The sequence below is a fragment of the Anastrepha ludens genome, chromosome 2, assembly GCF_028408465.1.
Source record: "Anastrepha ludens isolate Willacy chromosome 2, idAnaLude1.1, whole genome shotgun sequence".
NCBI classification, from domain to species: domain Eukaryota; kingdom Metazoa; phylum Arthropoda; class Insecta; order Diptera; family Tephritidae; genus Anastrepha; species Anastrepha ludens.
In genome coordinates this window covers 50,383,827-50,405,817 of record NC_071498.1, presented here as the reverse complement: position 1 = coordinate 50,405,817, position 21,991 = coordinate 50,383,827, and the positions used below count along the sequence as shown (strand labels likewise).

The 21,991-nt window shown below is 35.9% G+C and overlaps 1 pseudogene; it reads right to left on the bottom strand.

Annotated features, from left to right (window-relative positions):
- Nucleotides 1-21,991, bottom strand: part of LOC128861636 (mRNA export factor GLE1-like) — a 141,031-nt pseudogene that overhangs the window by 83,225 nt on the left and 35,815 nt on the right.

The window sequence follows — 21,991 nt, the reverse complement described above, 5'->3', positions numbered from 1 at the left end:
ATCCAAAAATATAATACCAAAAATAATAAATAAATAAATAATAAATTATTTTGTACTAAATACCTTTACCACATTCTTTTTGCTGTTTCATAAAAGCGTAAAAAAATATTTGATATTTCCTGCTACGAAATAAAGTATACGCAATGGACACCTCTGTCTACGTACTCCCTTCGAAACTTTAAAGTCCTTTACAAAGTTAAATTGGTAGATAAATGAAAAACTAGGTATGCTTGCAGTTTCATATCCAAATGAAATGCTTCCTGGATAACAAAGTAAGTTGATTTTTGTCGCACGCAAAGCTCATATGAAGAGTAGTAAACTTCTAATTAACTAATTTTCTTTTTCATTTTCATTAGCCTGATGCTATTAAAATTATTTGCGTAGTGAAAATTTCCCCAAAATACTTACCAGAGGAAGCCATTATTTAATGGGCCTTATCATGTTGGAGCAATGTGTACTTTATGTGTAATATGTACCTATGTTAATACACTTGTATGTGGCTACGTAAGTTTTGTTGGAATGTGTCTTTGCGTGTATTAAGGCACTTATCTGTGGATTTACGTATTATGTATGCTGATTTTCAGTCCATTACATTTGAGACTTGCAGTCGAATGCTCTGCCACTGAGCTATATCCCCATATTGGCGGCCGCCGTAGCCGAATGGGGCGGTGCGTGATTACCATTCGGAATTCACAGAGAGACGTCGGTTCGAATCTCGGTGAAAGCAAAATTAATAAAAAAACATTTTTCTAATAGCGGTCGCCCCTCGGCAGGCAATGGCAAACCTCCGAGTGTATTTCTGCCATGAAAAAGCTGCTCATAAAAAATATTTGCCGTTCGGAGTCGGCTTGAAACTGTAGGTCCCTCCATTTGTAGAACAACATCAACACACACACCACAAATAGGAGGAGGAGCTCTGTCAAGCACCTAACAGAAGTGTACGGGCCAATTATTTATTTTTTATTTTGTTTTTACATTTGAGGCTTGATAATTTGCCTTTTGGTTCTTTTACGATTCATACTCGTACATTTGCATCTAGCGAAACTTTTAACTTTGGTATATACACTGGGGAGTATAACTGGATACCTTTTCATGGTGATTTTTTTTTAAATTTTGCAAAGCTTTTTGAGTTAAAACTTTACTACTATTTTTTAATGTTGTTCATGCTTTAGCTAAAATTATATAAATCTGACTGTCACAAAAAATTTAGAAAATTTTTTAAAATTTTCGATCTGAGTTTTTAGAAAAAATTAGAGTACTCAAGCTTTATGCGGCTAAACAAATTCTTTGCTTTTTAATTGAAATTTCTTTACTGATGGTTTTTCCGGGTTTTTTTCATATAGTAAATGTGATTTGTTACATTTCTGTTTTTGCAAATTGTAAATGGATATGGAGTGAATTGCATAAAAACATTAGAAAACAAATGTATATCCACGCGATTATTTAGTAGGTGGAAACTTATGCTTATTCTACAAAAAATTCACTTATAATATTACTACGTTTTCTGAAAGTTTCTATTAGTTTATAATATAGACGCAAACTTGTTGAATTTTGCGAAATTTTATATAAAAGTTAAAAGTAAGTTTTAGTTACCACAACTGTCAGATTAAGGTCTGAATTTATTTCAAGCTGATCCACAATTCTATAGCAAACTTAGCATCAGCAAGCGCAATTCTCTTTAAGTATCACATACGCACTCCAAGGTATGCGACTTATCCTCATTATTACTTATTACTATTAATATTATTATAGTTTGCTTAAGCTGGAATTATGTGGCGCATAGTGCCAAATTTAATGGTTTCCACTTATTTCTATAGTTTGAATTTTGCCTCAATCGAGTCCAGGTGAAATCATTGCGGGTTATTTCTCCATGCTGGCTGTGTCGCCAGGATATTATTATTAGTTATTATTTTGCTAATATGGTGACATTGTGTTTAAAATGCATTTGCTGCAGAGCCATTATACCTTACCGCTTTTCTGTGATCCAAGGTGCGGTCACTCGATATGAGTGATATCTGGCTGCTACGAATTAGGGCTGCTAGGCCTAAAAGTCATGGAACCTTGGCTAGTATTCTACCTCCATAAATGGCCTTTTCATTTGAACTCTATGTCGTTCTCTCCGACGTTTTGATTTTTTTTGCGGCTAAATCCAGTCAAGAGACTGGTCATTGTAGCTCAGAGACATTACAGAAACTTCAAGCCAACATTGCCCATACAATTTTCGCTACTCTACCAATCAATATATGTTGAACGGGAATCCACTGCTAGCTTTAGTGCATCAATCTACTATGGGTCAGATGTGGCGAAAATTTAGCGAAGTGGAGGTTTGGAATTGGCTAAATGAACCCGACTATCTTGATACGTATAAATAAAAGTGCACTACGCGCAAATTTCAAGTAAATTGATTAAATGCTTCATTTTTGTAGATACTAAAACCTTCCAATTTATTGAAAATCATCTTCCGCACTTTATTCGCAGATTACTGTGTTATTTTTTTTCCTTATTAGTTCATTTATTTATTATATTGTTGAATCTTCTCTATTATGAAGAGACAATAAATAAAAATTTTCAATTCTTAATCTAGTTATTTTTACTCAATATTTACTAAGTCAGTGCTTTCAATCATGTAACTTGTCTTAAGATTCTGCGGCTGGGTAAATCCTTCCTACAAGTTGGCGCAGATTTAGTCATCCAATTTTGGTTTTCAGTGACTTTACTATTTAAGTGCCTGACTATTTACTAAATAAAACCAAAACATTATTTTGAGTATTCGAAATCTTCATTTTAACCTTGAAAAGTTTTCTATTATTAAATAAATAGCCTTTAACCTTCATTAACCAAGATATTGAAATGACTTCTGGGTCATATTATTTCTTAGGGCATATGAAGAATATACACGTATATGCTTATATATATAATTGGCGCGTACACCCTGTTTGGGTGTTTGGCCGAGCTCCTCCTCCTATTTGTGGAGTGCGTCTTGAAGTTGTTCCACAAATGGAGGGACCTGCAGTTTCAAGCCGACTCCGAACGGCAGATATTTTTTATGAGGAGCTTTTTCATGGCAGAAATACACTCGGGGGATTGCCATTGCCTGCCGAGGGGCGACCGCTATTAGAAAAATGATTTTCTTAATTTTGGTGTTTTACCGAGATTCGAACCAACGTTCTCTCTGTGAATTCCGAATGGTAGTCCCGCATCAACCCATTCGGTTACGGCGGCCGCAAATGAGGAATATATAGGAAAGAAATTCACATCCAATATTTCTCTACTTTATCTGTGTCTATTATAGATCTGAAGCCAGTTTCCTTTGTGTGGTCATATCTGCAGTTCGCCTACATCAAATACGCATAGCTTGCGCGATCCAACCCGAATACTTTGCAGTACTATTGTCGACCCCTGACTTATTATATTTTTTCTTTTGTATTTATTTGAATGTTTTTTAATTCCTAAACAGGTTTTTAATTTTTACAAATTTCTTAAAGAGTTTTAGAGGTTTTTATTTGATTCCTGATTTTTATTTTTGTTTTTTTTTTTTAATTTTAAGGCAATTTTGTTTAATTTTTTAAATATTTTTTTATTCAATTCCGGATTTATTATAGAGGGTTTTTAAGTTTTCAGGGCCGGTGTTGATTTTGAACAAAGTACAATTTTTTTAAGAAATTATTGTCATTTCTCTTTATTATGATAATATTGGTATGGTTCAATTACGTGTAAAACAAAATATTGGCCAAACGACCGCCGTGGCCTCGGCGGCACACCTCCATCCGATGGTCGTAATTTTCGATGACGCTGAGGCATAATTGAGGTTCTATGCCGTTAATGTGCCGAACTATTTCATCCTTTAACTCTTGAATTGTTGCTGGACGAATATCTGTTTTTTTTTTCAAATAACCCCAAAGAAAGAAGTCCAACGGTGTCAAATCACATGATCTTCGCGGCCAATTGACATCGCCGCGACGTGAGATTATTCGGCCATCAAATTTTTCGCGCAAAAGAGCCATTGTTTCGTTAGCTGTGTGACAAGTGGCACCGTCCTGTTGAAACCACATATCATCCACATCCATATCTTCCAATTCGGGCCATAAAAAGTTCGGTATCATCTCACGATAACGAACACTATTCACAGTAACTGCCTGACCGGCCTCATTTTGGAAAAAATACGGCCCAATGATGCCGCCGGCCCATAAACCTCACCAAACAGTCACTCTTTGTGGGTGCATTGGTTTTTCGGCAATCACTCTTGGATTATTATTCGCCCAAATGCGGCAATTCTGCTTATTGACGAATCCACTGAGGTGAAAATGTGCCTCATCACTGAAGATGAAGTGCGTGATATGCATTTTGATTTGAACGTCCGTTTTCATAATAAGCCTGAATAACTTAAACGTGTTGCTCGATTGTGTATCTTTCCATGCTTCAAATAGAGTTAGTCTGAAATTGGAAAATATCAAATGAAATGCAGAAAAAAGCTTGACTTTCTTTTGTGTTTAATTTATTTATTTTTCTTTAAGTTTTATACAGTTTAATTTTTATAACTTTTTTATTTGTTTCCTGATTTGTTATTTGCTTTTGTATTTATTTTAATTTTTTTATAAATACAGTTGTTTAATTTTTCCACATTTAAAAAAAATTTATACTATTTTTTATATATTACATTATTTTAACTTTTTTTGTTTTTCTTTTTATAGTTTTTTTTTGTATTCTAAAAAAATTTTGTTAATGGGTTTTATTTTAATCTTTTATTCGTTTAGTTTTGTGAGTTTTTTCAGGTAGTTTACATTGAATCCTATGTCTCAGTAAGCTCAAAACCATTTAATAAATTTTCTGCCCCATTTTCAAGATAACTTTCCTCGGAATAAAAACCGATAAGTTCCAGGAACTAAAATTTCATGGAAAAAAGGTAATCCGATTCTCATCATAAGCTTTTTCGGTTGGGTTTGTGGCTGGATATTAATGGATTAATTCGATTTTTCTAGGCTTTTTTAAGTGTTTATAATCAATTTTTTTTTTTAAATAAAACGTATTTTTTTAAGTTATAAGTTTTTATTTATTTTTTTAACTTTTATATTTCAATTTTTAGTTTTGAATGTGCTTTTAATATTTTGATTTTAATTATATTTTGATACTTTTAAGGTAATTTATATTTCATCGCTTATACTCAAGCCTACTAAGCTCAAACCATTAAATTTATTTTCTGGTTGGTGTTAAAAATCGGAAGAAGAATTCTCCTAGGAATCAACATGTTTTAATGAATCTTAATAAGTTTTAAGACTCGAAATTTCTAGCAATAATAATTTTGCTGTAAACCATTTCAGATGCTTCTGTTCATATGTATACTTTTTTGTTAGCGTTTGTGCTTGATATATATTGGGTATTTATTTTTAAGAGATGGATACTGGATCCACCATTTAGGTTTTTAAAAAATTCACTTCGAATTCGTTTGAGTACCTTAAAAACTCCCCTATGGGAAATTTCCTTAAAAACGTTCATAGGCTTTATATTTTACTAAATTTGAGGGCTTCTGGCCCATAGGGCAATCGCTGCGAGTGTTTTTTTGTATAAATTAATCAAGTCGAGTTTTAATCGCAACAAATTTCTCAAGTTAGAAATTATATTGGATCTTTCTTTTAAATTTGATTACTTTAAGTGTTTGAGCCAACATAAGAAAAAGCGTATTGACATTCATAACACACCGTTAAAAATTAACTGTTATGGAACTAAATCAGGGTCTACTGGCATCTTCGTCGATAGCGCAAAACTTAACTGAAAGGTGGGCTGATGAGATACCAGAGATACTTTATCAGCAAAACCATCCATAGTAGATTTTAATTTTTTTACATGGTTATCAAGCAAAATGGATTTTCTTTTTCACACCAGCCAATGGAAGCGCCATCGAAGCCACAGCTGGAAAGAGCTTGTGTCATACCAATTGAATGACTGTAAATACTTCATACTGAACATTTCGAAATTTTTCAATCACATATCAATATATCTTCTTTAAAAACTGATTAAACGACATGCATGTAAGTCAAATATTCAAAAATATGCGATGGCTATCTTAAGAGAAATAAATTGAAAATTTCAAGCAAACTGAATTTACAGCCACAATAATCATGACACTCTGGTGCCAGCACTCTTAGGATAAATATACAAATAAGGCTACGGTAGAAATTGAGACAAAAACAGAAGACTGCAAGGAAAACCCATATGGAATATTAATGTAAACCAACAGAAAAACAGAAATACAAATTGAAGAGAAAGCTTTGAGTTGTTGACAAAATGGCCGAAATGCCAGCAAAAGCAGCACTTTATATATATGTGTACATATATACGGTTTTTTTTCGAAATTTGAAACTTTATTGACGTAAAATGGTTACAAATTTAATATTCAAAATATTGTCCATCGCTTACTACTACTTTTTCCCATCTTTCTGGCAATTCACGGATTCCCTTTGTGAAAAATTCGGTCGGTTTTGCCGCAATCCACGAATCGATCCATTTTTTGACTTCATCGTAATTACGGAAGTGCTGGTCAGCCAGGCCATGTTGCATCGATCGGAAGAGATAGTAATCGGATGGCGCAAGGTCTGGACTATACGGCGGGTGGGGTAGGACATCCCATTTGAGCGTTTCTAAGTATGTTTTGACCACTTGTGCAACATGTGGCCGAGCATTGTCATGTTGCAAAATAACTTTGTCGTGTCTATCGGCGTATTGCGGCCGTTTTTCTCGCAGTGCTCGGCTCAAACGCATCAATTGTCGTCGGTAGACATCCCCCGTAATCGTTTCATTCGGTTTCAGTAGCTCATAATACACAACACCCAGCTGGTCCCACCAGATACACAGCATAACCTTCAGGCCATGAATATTCTGCGCCGACGTCGATGTTGAAGCATGGCCAGGGTATCCATACGTTGCCCGACGTTTTGGATTGTCGTAATGGACCCACTTTTCATCGCCAGTCACAATTCGATGCAAAAAACCCTTTCTTTTGTGCCGTTGAAGCAGTTGTTCGCATGCCATAAAACGGCGTTCAACGTCTCTTGGCTTCAATTCATACGGCACCCAATGGCCTACCTTTCGGATCATTCCCATGGCTTTTAAACGTTTGGAAATGGTTGATTGATCAACTCCCAAAGTTTTTGCAACCTCTTCTTGCGTTTGAGCCGGATCTTGATCGAGCAATTCCTCCAATTCGGTATCCATGAACTTTGGCGGCGCACCCTCGCGTTCTTCGTCTTCCAAGCCAAAATCACCACTTTTAAAGCGTGCAAACCACTTCTGGCACGTTCGCTCAGATAGAGCATGCTCACCATAAACTTCCACCAAGATACGATGACTTTCGGCTGCTTTTTTCTTCATATTAAAATAATGAAGAAGAATTCCCCGCAAAAACACATTATTTGGCACGAAATTCGACATTTTCAAGTGTGGTAAAAATATTGTTGTTTACGCTTCAAATAAAAAACTTATACTGACGTTTGTGCCTTACGACAGTAGCTCTCCAATGAATGTTTGGAAATGTGGATCGATGGAATAATAATCAAGTTACGCCATCTGTTGTAAAACCGCACGAACTTATAAATAGACCTATTATATACTTATATATGCGCAAGAAAGTATTTGGAGTTGTGTCTGCGTGCATTAAACGCATACGAGTACACTTACATATATGAATATGGTCGCAAGAGGCAGCCGTACAAGCAAACAATCACCATCAAAAACAGAAATGAGCTCTCATTTATTTCAAAAAATTGCAGACTTGAAGCTACAAAACACTTTTGCAGCCTTTGCTATAAGTATTATATTAGGCGCTCGAACATGAACTGAGGTTTACGTTCTAAAAAGTGAAGTACTATATTTTTATTAGTTAATTAAAAGAAAAATAAGAAATTAGTAAGCTACAAAAACAGCACTAATATTTTGTATTTTCACTCTTTGATGTGATGAGAGTAGCAATGCTCTGGGCTATGCTGCATACAAGGTTGTACATTCGCTTGTAGGCACTTATGGCGTTTCATAGGTGAATGAAAGCATTTTTCGGGGCTGCAGCAAAAGTGCAAGAACACTTCTTACGTTGCTCGAGAGTCTCCGTATAATACAGCCACTAGTTAGGCCTTTTTTAAATTTTATTCCATTAAGGTGGGATCTTGTCTCGTCAAATCTTTTGATAGCAAATCGCAGTCAGAACCGTGAACATATGGTAATACAGGGTTAAAAAAAACCCAGTGACTTATTGTGATGTTTTGATAATTTATTTGATTTTTATTTAAATTTTTTTTATAGGAAAATATAGTTTATTTTACTGCAAATACCATATAAACCCTAATTTCAAACTTTTGCTAGTTAAAAAAATCAGTAATATTCCATCAAAATTTAAAATTTGAAAAATATAAATAATGTTCCATCAAAATTCAAAATTTCCAAAAAATATATTAAAAATTTTTAGATAATAACCTATTGAATTTTGGTGTAATAAAGGGAAAGTTTTAAGTGGCTGAAACTTCGCTATGATAATTTTTTTTTGTTTGCTGGTAGTCTTGTGCATTTTCTCCCCATAATGAAAGCTCGACATATTTTTTTATATGAAGGAAAAACCCAACACTATTACCAAAACAAAACAAAAAAAAAAAAAAAAAAAAAAAATTGTAAAAACAAACGCAAAGTTTGAGCCACTTCAAAGTGACACTTAATTTTTACAAAATTGGATAGGCTAGACAACTGCGTATCTGATATTTTTCCGGAAATTCTGATTAAAAAGTTTGGAATTTCGATTGATGTTTTGTTGAGTTTTTCAAGTCCTAGTAGCTGTAGTTATTCAAAAAATTGTATAAATGCAAAAATCTGATTATCATAACCTGAGATTTATTTGTACAGCATAAAATCTATTTACTTTCTCATCCTTCGTGCCACTTAAGATAACTTTACTAAGTCACATATAACTTAAAGACAAAGTTCGCTCACGAAGAAATAGAGGTCGAGTAACTTACGAAACAGTTGATGTATTAAAAATAGAGAAAGAGTTTTGTAACAAAAATGCAACACATTCTTTTATATCTTAAACACGTTTTTGCAGATAATTCGGTTTTTATATATATACGTTTCATAAATATATTTTTTTTCTAATACTCCTCACATCAATCCTTCCATTTTCAGTTATTTTTTTCGCTTAATGAGTGGCATTTTTTTCGAAAATATTTTGCTGGTATAAGCAACTTGTTTTATACCCTTCATAACCTATTTTAGCAGAGCCCAGCCAGTTAGCTCCAGCCAGTTTTATGGATTTGCGTATCTGAGTATAAAAACTATGCTATTCTCCTCGCACTACTAATTTGTTGTAATGGCCAAGTCAGAGAAAAAAAAAGTAGGTACTTGAAACAGCCTTAAGAATGGATATGTTACTGCTGTAACATATTAGGCTGACGCTTACACCCTTAATTGGGTATTTGGATGAGCTTCTCCTTCTATTTTTTTCCATTTGGGGTTTGCCTCTTGATAATTTTCCACTAATGAAGAGATTTGCCGCTTTCGAGCGGTATATAGTTTTTATGAGGAGTTTTTTCATGGCAGGAGAGTGCACTGATTGCATTACAAAAGTGTGGTGAAAAGCCAAGTGAGATTTACGAATTGCTGAAAAAATTTTGGTATTTCGTGAATGTTTGTTTACCGCACAATCAATCGTTTTTCCCAAACGTCTGAAGTGACAGACAGAAAAATAAGTGGTCGCCCTCGCGAGGTTCGAGCCAGTGCAGTCATAAAAGCCGTTCGAGAAAGAATTCGCAAAAATCCCCTTAGAAAGCAGAAAATTATGATTAGATCCATGTTAAGACTAATTAGAGATGATATCCACATGAAAGCCTGCTGCCACTCAACGGGTCATCTTTTGACAACGCATTTGAAGATACAGATGCAACCAGCTTTTTCGGTGGCACGCGCTCAACGGCCATGAAAATATTATTTTCTCAGCTGAGGAACTGTTGCAGAAGATTTTAATAAGAAAAATGTCAAAATTTTTGCTAGAACTTCTAAAGACGCAAAAAATGGTGTTCCAAGGGTTCAGTGTGGCCAACATCCCGCCTGCACATGGCTTAGTGGGGAGTGTCTTGTAAAGGTGTTAACGGAGTTATCTTGTAACAGAATTTGTATAATTGACTAGGTATAATGCAGGAGTCTTTTTAAAGACCTTTTCGGACTGCAAATTTCTGAAATTTGTATGCCCTAAGCCTCAATTTTTTAACTTTTCTAACAGTATCAGATCATTGTAGGAGTTTAGCTCCTCTCTTATTCATTATATCAGAACTTTCCCCAAAAGTCGCTATTCTTTTTCACTTGCGATTGATAGCCAAAAACTCAGCCTGTTTTAAGGACACTTCCGACTTTAATAAAAATATGTCTCCATAGCTGTTGAATATTTTTATTTGATAAAAAGGAAAACAGCAAACAAATAGTATTTAATTGTTTGTAAATTAAGTTTAGTCATTTCTAAACAAATATAATATTAAACAGTAGTTCACTTCCTATAATTCTTGTCAAAAATATTTTTTTTGGGATCAGTAGAGTTCGAGATAAAACCCATGAGAAAATTCGACTCAATTGTTTGATAAGCAGTAACTTGAAAAATAAAAATTGTAATTTTACAAAACCCATTTATACTTCAAATACACCCTAAATCCAACAAAATTACTTAGTGGCACGAAAATCTGAAATCCTCCGAATTTGCACTAGAATTACTTTTTTAACATTTCCTTGATTACCTCAGTATGTAATGATATTTTTAACTGTATATAATCTATGAGAATTATTATATGCTCCTTCGTTTCTCATCATGCCACAATTGCTGCTTGTAGCGTGTACTTTTTTTTTGCCAATCACTACAGCTTGAGCGCACACAAATGAATTACTCGTCGTTTGAGTACTTTTTTGTGGCTCGCCGAGAATTCGTTATGTCTTTTGTTGCACGTTTCTGCACACTTTGCACGAATGCAAATACAAACTTGAATGCATGTGTGCTCCCCTCACACATGGGTACTTAACTGCATACAGTGCAGTGGGAGTGTGCGTGGCATTTTGAGTGTGGACAAATTGAAATTGTAAGATTATTATACCCAGTGCGAAAATTTGCTTGAAAGTGTTACGCGTGCAGGAGTTTCTAATACTCAAAACATACAGAAGCCGTAGCCAGGTGGGGTGTGCGTGTCAATCATACTGTTGAGTTAGGTTTGAAATCCACTATAGGAATGGAACATAAAGTATTAGAAGAGGTGTTTTCCAACAGCAACTAGCACTCGGCAGGAAAATCCTCGAATGTACTTTTGACATTAATCATTTTCCTACGATTATGCAACGTCGCGGCAGGCTAATCAACTACCCTGCCAGAAATCAAAAACAGATAAACGAAACCAACGCAAGACTAAGTCTTGTCGAGGCCCTATGCTCCCGAGAGCAGTGAACAAGGAAGAATGAAAAATAAATGCAGCGATGATAGGTTAACCCTTCTGCATCGCTAAGAAACGCTCATAAATTATCTGTTAAGGCAATCGAGGCCTTGCCATCGCCTTGTTGCAGCTCTCTCCTGGTCAACTTTTTTAAGGAGGGGATCAAAGTTGTCGAAGATGCAGGAAAAATTTCTTTTGTCTGGGCTTCAGGGCATAGGAACATAGAGGTCAAGGAAATTTCCGATGAGTTTTACAGGAAAGGCTGTCCAGCTGGGTTCAGTTATCCTCATCTCAGACATCGGTGTACCCTTGACCGTGTTAAAGGGAAACTTCATCAGTTCTTTCTTAAAAACTCGCTAGACCGATCGAGTTCCATCTTATCGCGTGCTATCTCAAAAACACTTTGGCCCCAGTACGACAGAAACAGATCGCCTAAAGTACTGGGTATCCCCCGCCACCGGTAGCTGAGTGATCGGGGTTAATTCAGAAAAGCTTGGACTTCCATATGACCTCCATTGCAGAAGCTGTGGGGGTACTGCAGAGAAAGAGATTTTAAATGCCCGGGTGTGACGGCTAGACGCTTGCAGTTCCTTAATGTGCTCTTTAGGGATAAACTGAGCCTCCTTTCCAGCCTAAATGCATTTTCTCTTCTCCACTACATCAACAGCACTGGAGGGCTAAAGATAACACAGGCCGACAAAATTTAACCAACATTCAGACCCAGAAACCAGACTATATATTTCCGAAGGTTTATGATGCGCTGAATCCAAATCTGGCCTCAGAATTGCTCTATTAGTTTGAGTTTTCGAGATATCCTAACCTAAAAGTGCAAAAACCCCCATTTTTGCCCATATTTGAGGTTATGTAGCCTTGCAGATGTTTTTTTCACCAAAATTAAAGGATGACATCTTTAAATACAATCCTTCTTTTTTCAAATGGCGTTTTGTTTGCTCAAATATCATTTTTTTTCGCAGAGATATCGCATTTTGAAATTTTCATGTTTCGAAATTTTCCTACACCTGAAAATCGATTAAGATAACATAGACATGATATATTCGATTACTAATTTTCTTGAATTGAGTCTTATTTTTCTTAAAATTTTGTCTCACACCATAAGTGTGCTGACTCACCACATCCCTACACTATCTAACCTTTGGGTACCGAGTCACACACAGCCCTAACCCCTAGAAACCACCCCTATCATACCGCGAGCAGGCTAACCCTCATAACCGCAAGCAGGCTTTCCCACAAACTCCAAATTTACATACTATTAATCCATATATTTCAGGCCCTCAAACCCAAGAAAATTAGTAAGCGACTATATCATGTCTATGTTATCTTAATCGATTTTCAGGTGTAGGAAAATTTCGAAACATGAAAATTTCAAAATGCGATATCTCTGCGAAAAAAAATGATATTTGAGCAAACAAAACGCCATTTAAAAAAAGAAGGATTGTATTTAAAGATGCCATCCTTTAATTTTGGTGAAAGAAAACATCTGCAAGGCTATATAACCTCAAATATGGGCAAAAATGGGGTTTTTTGCACTTTTAGGTTAGGATATCTCGAAAACTCAAACTAATAAATTAATTTTAGTTATCAATCCGAATTTTGCATGGACAGAGAAGCAGATATTAGTTTAAATTATTTCGGATACTTTTCCTTGTAGACTAGTGTAATTGTTCTTCCTTTAAGTTTTGTAATTTTTCGTTTCAGCTTCATTTCGTTTTGTTTTTTTTCAGGTAGAGGTTGGTCTACATAATGGTATCAAAACGGCACTCTAGTACTACTTGTAGTGTACCTGTGGTACTCTTACCATCTAACTTATCTACCTACCATCTATTAAGATCACAAAATTATCTCTTAGATAAGCTTTTCGTCCATATATTTAAGGTTTACTTCACCACATATTATAAATGGACATCTATCTTTGAATAGGCCTAGAAGTTTACTTATAGTTACGTTTCCGCAAGGTGAAAATAAGTACCATGGGGTAGATTTGCAATCCATTTTCATACACAATCAGGCTAGGAACTACCTTGTCAGTGGATCTTAAAGACCTGCTACAATCTTTCAGCAAAAACTTGCACAGCAAATCTGCAAAACAGATGCACTGTTTATTTCAGTAAAATGAGATATAATGGCGAGTAATATTTATCTTCAATGCATTTCATCCCAAAGATGACATAAAATCGTTAGGAATAACAAGTCATTTCATATATGAGCTAGTATTAATATTTCCTGCCAAAATCAACACGCCTATATATAAGCAGATATTTGTCGAACTACATGTCAGCGATTGGTTTGAACTCCTCTGCGCTTCTTGTAGTACCTTCCATAATACTGAACTCATCGCCAATTTCACTCATCTGCTTATTAAAGCATAGGTCAATTAAATCATTGATAGAAGAGATGCGATGCGCATGTTATGGGATAATTGATGTTTTTCCTAAAAATTATATTTTCCTTTCTTGCCTTGAAATTTGTTGTTATAACAAGCAATAAGGGTCACAGGACATTTCGATTGATGCATACTCCCACTAAAACAAACCTCCTCTCTTTGGCTGCAGTACGGTGTTATCAGACGCAGCATAGAGCGTTATATTTTTTTGCTCAAGCTGCCGCTGCTAAAATAGCTCTATTGTTCACCTTTATTCGTCCTTGCTTGGTAAACTTGAATGTAGCATCCCACTGCCAGTTAAGCCAGGTTAGCTCGTCTCGAAATTCTTCGGTTGCTTCACCTGTTACCTTGCTTGTATTATATTTATTTAGCACTACAACCCACGGCTTACCGCCCATCGCGTGATGATCTTAATCACATAAAATGCCATTTTTCAAATAATTTCTATTTAAAGAGGTGAAAAAATATTTTTATTTAACTGTGAAATCATAGTTCTGAGGGCATTGTAAAAATATTTATATTTTAATAACGCTTGCCGTTTTGAAGATAATGACCATTCTACATTAAAAAGTTGTGGATGACGTGCACAACGGAAAAGGGTTAATATGTTCCACATGCTCTTTAAAATGGGTTGTTTTGGTATTTCAGGCCATGCCTTTCAAATCATATCGTTCTAAACTGATTCAAATTTCACTCATTCAAAATGTTTTTAGTCATACACAGATGATTACCAGGTTAGATTAGGTTGGTTTATGATAGATGTCGCCTGGCCTATTACACAGGCCAACAACCAAACAACTTTTTCGATAATTTTAACTAATTACTTTGTAATTTGGTGTCTTGATTACGAAAAAAATTATTAAAAAGTTATATCACCCATCAATGTTTCACATTTTACAGTTAAGTAAAAAAAAAGTTTATGTACCACAATGTATCGGATATATTTTTAACTTCTTAAATACTTTTTAGTTGGCAACATTATTAAAATGTAATCAGATTGGCAATGAAGGAAAATGTTTATAAGTTGGTACTTCTTATAAATTTAACAGTTGTGCGTTTTTTATTCAAAATTAAAATGGTTAAACGTGATTGTAAAAATGCTCCTAACGCTTTTTGCTACATATGTAGTAATTTTGTCATTAAAAAACATCAAAGGGAAATTGCTGACTTTGTAAAAAAAGTTTACTTTGCATATTTTGGTTTAGAAATCAGTAATCAAGACAAGTGTTGGGTTCCGCATAAAGTATGTTATGTTTGTGTCGAGGATCTAAGGAAATGGCTAAAAAAATCGAAGAAAGCTTTTAAATTTGCAGTACCCATGGTATGGAGAGAGCAAAAAAACTATTAAGACGATTGTTATTTTTGCTGTATATATGTTAGTGGATATAACTCCAAAAATAAAAAAGCTATTATCTATCCTAATCTTACATCAGTTGATCAGCCGGTAGAACATGGCCCGAGCTTTCCTGTCCCTGCGTCACCTGAGGATATTGATGATGTTTTACAGTCTAGTTTCGAATTTAGTCAAAGTCAATCGACTGATGATAATTTCCAATGTACTCCGGACAATTTAAAACCACGGTTATTTGCACAAACAGAGTTAAATGATTTAGTGAGAGATTTGGGTTTGACTAAGGAAAAAACAGAGTTGCTTGGTTTTAGACTAAAAGAAAAACATTTATTGGAATATATATTTGACATTATAGAAGAAGAGATGAACAATTCACTAAATTTTTTAGGCAGGACGAGGATCTGGTTTACTGCCATGATATTAACGGTCTAATGAATGAATTTGGCATTGAATGCAAAAAAGAAGATTGGAGATTTTTTATTGACTCATCAAAAACAAGCTTGAAAGGTGTGTTATTAAATAACGGAAATACTTATGCTTCAGTGCCTGTGGCACATTCAATTCATATGAAGGAAACTTACATAAATCTGAATATTGTTTTAAAGAAAATTAACTATACAGCTCATGATTGGATGCTATGTGAAGATTTAAAAGTTGTCTCTTTGCTCCTCGGTCAACAAAAAGGATTCACAAAATTTCCATGTTTTATATGTGAATGGGACAGCAGAGCAAGGGATCAACATTGGTCTAAAAAGCAATGACCCTTAAGGGAAACTTTGAGACCTGGCACAAAAAACATTATAGGTACATGAAACTTTAGTTGACCCCAAGAAGATTTTTCTACCACCACTGCACATAAAGTTGGGCCTTATGAAGCAATTTGTTAAAGCTTTGCGTAAAGATGGCAATTGTTTTAACTATTTGCGTGGGAAATTTCCCCATTTATCAGAAGCTAAATTAAAAGAAGGGATTTTCGTCGGACCTGATATCCGTAAATTGATGTTCGATTCAAACTTTGAAACAAGAACTGAAATCTCCTTCCACGAAGTGGAACTTGGGAAACAAAAAAAAGTCGCCATATCAGGTGAATGCCGTGCTTGCACGATGGTAAATTGGATTGGTGTTGGGTCAAATAATCCAGCACAATTTGGGCTCGGTGCGATGGCGCGTTATCATCATGAAATATCTAAGAATTGTTTTCCCGGCCGTTTGCGGCGACGTACAGCATCTCTCAAACGCTTCAAAACGGATAAATAATATTCTTTATTGGCTGACTGGCCCGATGGAAAGTACTTATGGTGCACTACGCCTTGGCAATCGATCGAAGAAAACAGTCAACATCACCTTCCCGGTACTTTTTGATCATAGGGTACTTATTAATATATATTATATAATTGGTGCTTACACCCTTTATTGGGTACTCGACCGAAAAGACGAAATGCAAATTTTTGGTTCTTACCGTGACACAAAATGGCACATAAGCATTTTGAAAAGTTTTGACTATTTTTTTGTTGTTGTTGTCGTTGTTTTAATGCGCATTATTTCTGCACAAAGTAGTGCTGATTTTCTTGTAAAATCTAATTTTTAGACTTTTCGTTTCGATTCCGCGGTTTTTAATTAGTATTTTTAGAAAAATTTTTGGTATGCAGTTTTATAGCTTTTTAAATTTTAGTACAATAAAGTGCAAGTTTGAGGTCAACAAAAAATTCTTAATTTTTTGTATTTGTTCCTTGACGATGTGGCGCATTTTCTTCATATATAATATTTTAGATAAATGAAGTTCTCAGCAGTCTAATGTAAAAAGTAATGAGCTACTTTTTTGTGGAAAATGTCAATCTTCTTATTCCTCAACAGTTGTATTGTTTGCCTCTTTGTTGCAGGAAAGTACAAAAAATACCCATAACAGAATTTTAATTATAATCAAACAAATGCTTGAAATTTTTCTTTCAAAACTATGCCATACCTTTCTATAATAGAATGTTGATCTGGAGCGCACTTTTCGTATTTTTACTATATTGTACAATTTCATCTGCTAATCATACATTTATACCAGCTCTCTGCTTAAATTATTAACTCGCAATTTCCATGCAAAATTCTCTTTTCACTACATACGTACATACATACATACATACATACATATTCATATAAATCTCAACCCTTTATAGGCCTCCATACAGTGCATACTTTGTATACCCACCCATTTTACTCACTTTTTGCATTCGCTACTCGTCCACTCACTTTGACTGCAAGTGTGCTTATGTAAAGCACTCGAGTCATACAAATAACACGACAAGTGCAACTAACACAAACACAAAAGCATGCATGCAAAACCTAAATAGATACCTATGTACTTATATAACAAACATACATACATCCGCATAAGTACTCACAAGTTCACGAACAAGTACACGAGGCATTCAAGTACAATTTGTGGGCAATTTTGAATGGGAAACTTGAATGATATGTGAAAACAAAAACTAAAATTTTAACTCGTATTAAAGTGGTAAAGATTTTTGTTAATAAATTTTACTCAAGGCTCGTATTAAAGAATGGATAAGAAATTGTAAAATGTACGCTAGTGGGATCTGATTGAAGGAACATATTTAAGAGATGAAGGATTTTCTAAAGTAGTTTTCTGTAAGGGCATTAGCTCTTTCGTCCCTGAGTGAGAATTTCGCGCTGTTAAGGACAACTATTTTCAAGTAACGCATAACTTGTCTGATGAAAGAATTCAGGTAATGAGTTTTCGAGAGTCTTGGTGGGAGGAAGAGTTACAACAGTAGGGTTTTTATTCGGTATATATAATATGTACAAGCATGGCTATGTATGTACCCGCAAGTACAAGTAGCTAAAGGTGATTAAAATGTTTCTTATTTGTATCAATGCCAATATTTTGGAAAGATTTTTTTATAACTTAAAATTATAACTACACAAATTCACATTCTACTTTTCGTAAATGGTTTCTGTTCTTATATGGATTTCGCTAACGCTCAACGAGTGCATCGTCTAGAGAAAGTTGTAATGCTGAACCAATAAACTTTCTTTTCCTCGAAAGAGGAAATAGCTGAGTTGTTAAATTTTCATTAGGTGTATATAAAGGGTTATTTAATAAGAGGCGTTATTTTGATATTCTAAGAAAAATGCTATTTTTTAATATAAATGATCGGATGTTTATCTCATTATAAAGAGGAAGGTATGATGATAATAATAGAAAATAGCATCAGACAAATTACCACCGCAGCCACGCCTACAGGACAATATCCTTTCCATGAAATTTTCCAAAACCGAACTGCAAACTGGCTGCCCTATGTCACGAATTCCATCTATGAGTTCTTGAATCGACCCTGGGCTGTTGGCGTAGACATTCTCTTTCACGTGGCTCCCAAGAAAAAAGTCACAAGGCGTTAAATCACAAGATCTCGGTGGTCAATCACCTCTCCGAGAGATAACACGGTGCGGAAACTTTTCCCCTAAAAGATCAATGGCTTCGTTACTTGCGTGGCACCGTAGCGCCGTCTTGTTGAAAATAGACGTTGTCCACATCAATACCAACCAATTCCGGACATAAAATCGTTAATCCTCTCTGACAAATAATAAAGTCAGTAAATATGATACAAAAGCCAAATATTTAGGCATAGTAATTGATACAGGCGGCCGCCGCGGCCGAATGGGTTGCTGCATGATTAGCATTTGGAATTCACAGAGAGAACGTTGGTTCGAATCTCGGTGAAACACCAAAATTAAGAAAATCATTTTTCTAATAGCGGTCGCCCCTCGGCAGGCAATGGCAAACCTCCGAGTGTATTTCTGCCATGAAAAAGCTCCTCATAAAAAATATTTGCCGTTCGGAGTCGGCTTGAAACTATAGGTCCCTCCATTTGTGGAACAACATCAAGACGCACCCCACAAATAGGAGGAGGAGCTCGGCCAAACACCCAAAAAGAGTGTATGCGCCAATTATATAACAGGTGGCGCTAAAGTAATCCTCCTATCAGAATATGCTATAAATTTTGTGATTGACCCCTAATGTCAGTTCTGTTTTGACATTTGTGTAGTAAACACATGCGAAATACACTTTAATAAACAATGTTATGCTACACTGCTCCAGAACGCGGAATATTGCTGACTATTTATTTGACCAATAGTCGTGAATTTCGTCGCAGATTTCCTCGCCGTCCAACGCCTACTGGTGAAACACTGCGACGTTTAGCCGCTCGACTCGAATAGACTGGCGCAACACGAGGTTCTGCAGAGAATATTGCTGCTGTAGCCGAGGATGTCATGGAAGCGCCGTCGACATCGACCAGACGACGTGCCACGCAAATGGGTATCATTCGACGGTCTTTACACCGAATTTTGGTACAAGATTTGAAGATGTTTCCGTACAAAGTTCAGACGGTGCATCAGCTGTTAGCTGCTGACCGCCAATCGCGTCTAACATACGCTCAAGCCATCCTTAATCACCACCAAGAGGAAGATGATTTTTCATCAAAAATAATCATTAGTGATGAGGCCCATTTCCATCTTAGCGGGTACGTAAATAAGCAAAATTTACACTTCTGGGGCACTGAAAATCCGCGTGTAACCCACGAAGAGCCATTATACCCGCTCAAAGTCACTGTATGGTGTGCTTTTTTCGCTGGAGAGTCATCGGACCTTTTTTCTTCGAAGACGTCGCGGGCCAAACGGTTACTGTGAATGGTGAGCGCTACAGAGCTAATGATCAACGAGTTCTTTTTGCCGCAACTTAATGAATTGGGATTGGAAAACATGAGGTTCCAATAGAACGATGCAACGGCACATACTGCACGTGCCAGAACCGATATGCTGAAGGATGCATTTCCCGGGCGCCTAATCTCCCGTTTTGGCGATTTGAACTGGCCAGCAAGATCGCCTGATTTGACCGCTCCGGACTTCTTTTTGTGGGGCTTTTTGAAGTCGCGGGCTTATGTCAACAAGGCTCAGACTCTCGCAGCTCTTAAAGACAATATCCGTCAAGAATGTGAGGACCTATCGCCGGAAATTTTGGCCAAAGTGATGGAAAATGCCATAAAAAGGGCTCAAATGGCAATCAACTGTGGCGGCGGCCATTTACATGACATTTTATTCTCGACTTGATGTAAAAAAAATTAAAAGACCAAATAAAAATTGCCCCTCGAGAAGAATCAAAGTTTTTAATTTTTTTTTAATCACAGCCAAAAAACATCGCAAGGTTACTTTTGCGCCAGACTACTCTACTGGCTACTACGAAACGGCTACGACTTTCACTTGGTAATAAATTGTTAATCCACAAAACTCTTATAACTACGATCTGGAAATATGGCAACGAACTATGGGGAACAGAAAGCAAATCAACCCTTAAAATAGTGCAACGACTACAATCAAAAATCCTAAGGACTATCACAAACGCAGGCTGGTACATAACCCATGATGATACACACAGGGACCTCAAATAAAATTTTTTCATTCGAAAATGCAGCACAAAGCATATTCACAGACTACTAACACATACAAACGAAGATATGCTGAAAATTCCACATTCAGAACTGCAAAAACGAAGACAGAAACGAATAAGCAGATACTTCATCACTAAAATAAATATCAACCTGTTCTACGTTTTATGTCATATAATTGTTATGTGTCCTATTTATACGTCCTATGTCACATAAATTTTATTTGCATTATCCCTCATGGCCTGGTATCTGATATGGTCAAATGTTACTTTGGTCCATCACTAAACAATATAATTTTTTTTGTCATCCAAAGTCTTCTTTATATGAAAAACCAACATTTTCTCAATGGCATAAATTCATATATGGCTAACCATATTCAAGCCGCCACTATGAATTTGAATTTGTGCTACTTTGCTATTAAAAATTCATAAAAAAGTGAAGATAAAACTCTAAACTCAGGGCCACGTCAAAACTCTGTTTGACAACTCCTTTTTAAAGAGTAGGGGGTAACTGGCAGACAAAGAATGCCACTTAAATATAACTTCGAACTACATATTTTAAAATAATAACCGGTACACCGCACATGGGAACATTCAGAAAGAAAAGCCAAAATACCTGATATTTGCTGCAAAGTGATTTAAAATTGATGCAGATTTTTGCATGCCTTCAGGAAAAACTATGCGCCAACAGGGCGACACTATGTAATATGGGTTTTGGTCTAGTGGAGTTATGGAATCGAACTTCTTCAAAACTGATGTTGTTAATAACGCTTTTATAGTGAACGCTGTAAATGAGGAACGTTATCGTTACATGAACACAATTTGTATACCCCGAATTAGATACATGGACTTGGACAATATGTGGTTTCAACAGAACGACGTCACTCGCCGCACAGCGCATGAAATAGTGGCCCTAATGCGCCAAAAAAAAAAAACACAAAGATTGACCTCGACACAGTGCAATAAAGTGAAGCCGCAAAGATAGAGACACAAGAAGACGAGCCTATAGCATGACTGCTGGCTACAAATATGGTGGACCCAGACGTGGGTGAATAGAATTGGTCTTTTATAGATGCCGTTCTGGGCCCTCCCGAAGTAATATAGAAAGCAGTTCAGGGAAGGATGTCTCCCCAGAAGAGGGATCGTTTTAGTGGCCACACCACACGACGCAGTACACGACGGTCGCTGTAAGTGCGAAGGCACCATAACAACAACAAAAAAAAAAATGGCTCTAATGCAAGCGGAGCTTTTAAAACGCATTATCTTACCAAAAAAAAAGTGAAACAGTCGCCGAAGCCTTGCGATTTAACACCATTGCACGTCTTTCCCTGGGTCTATGTGAAAGGTAC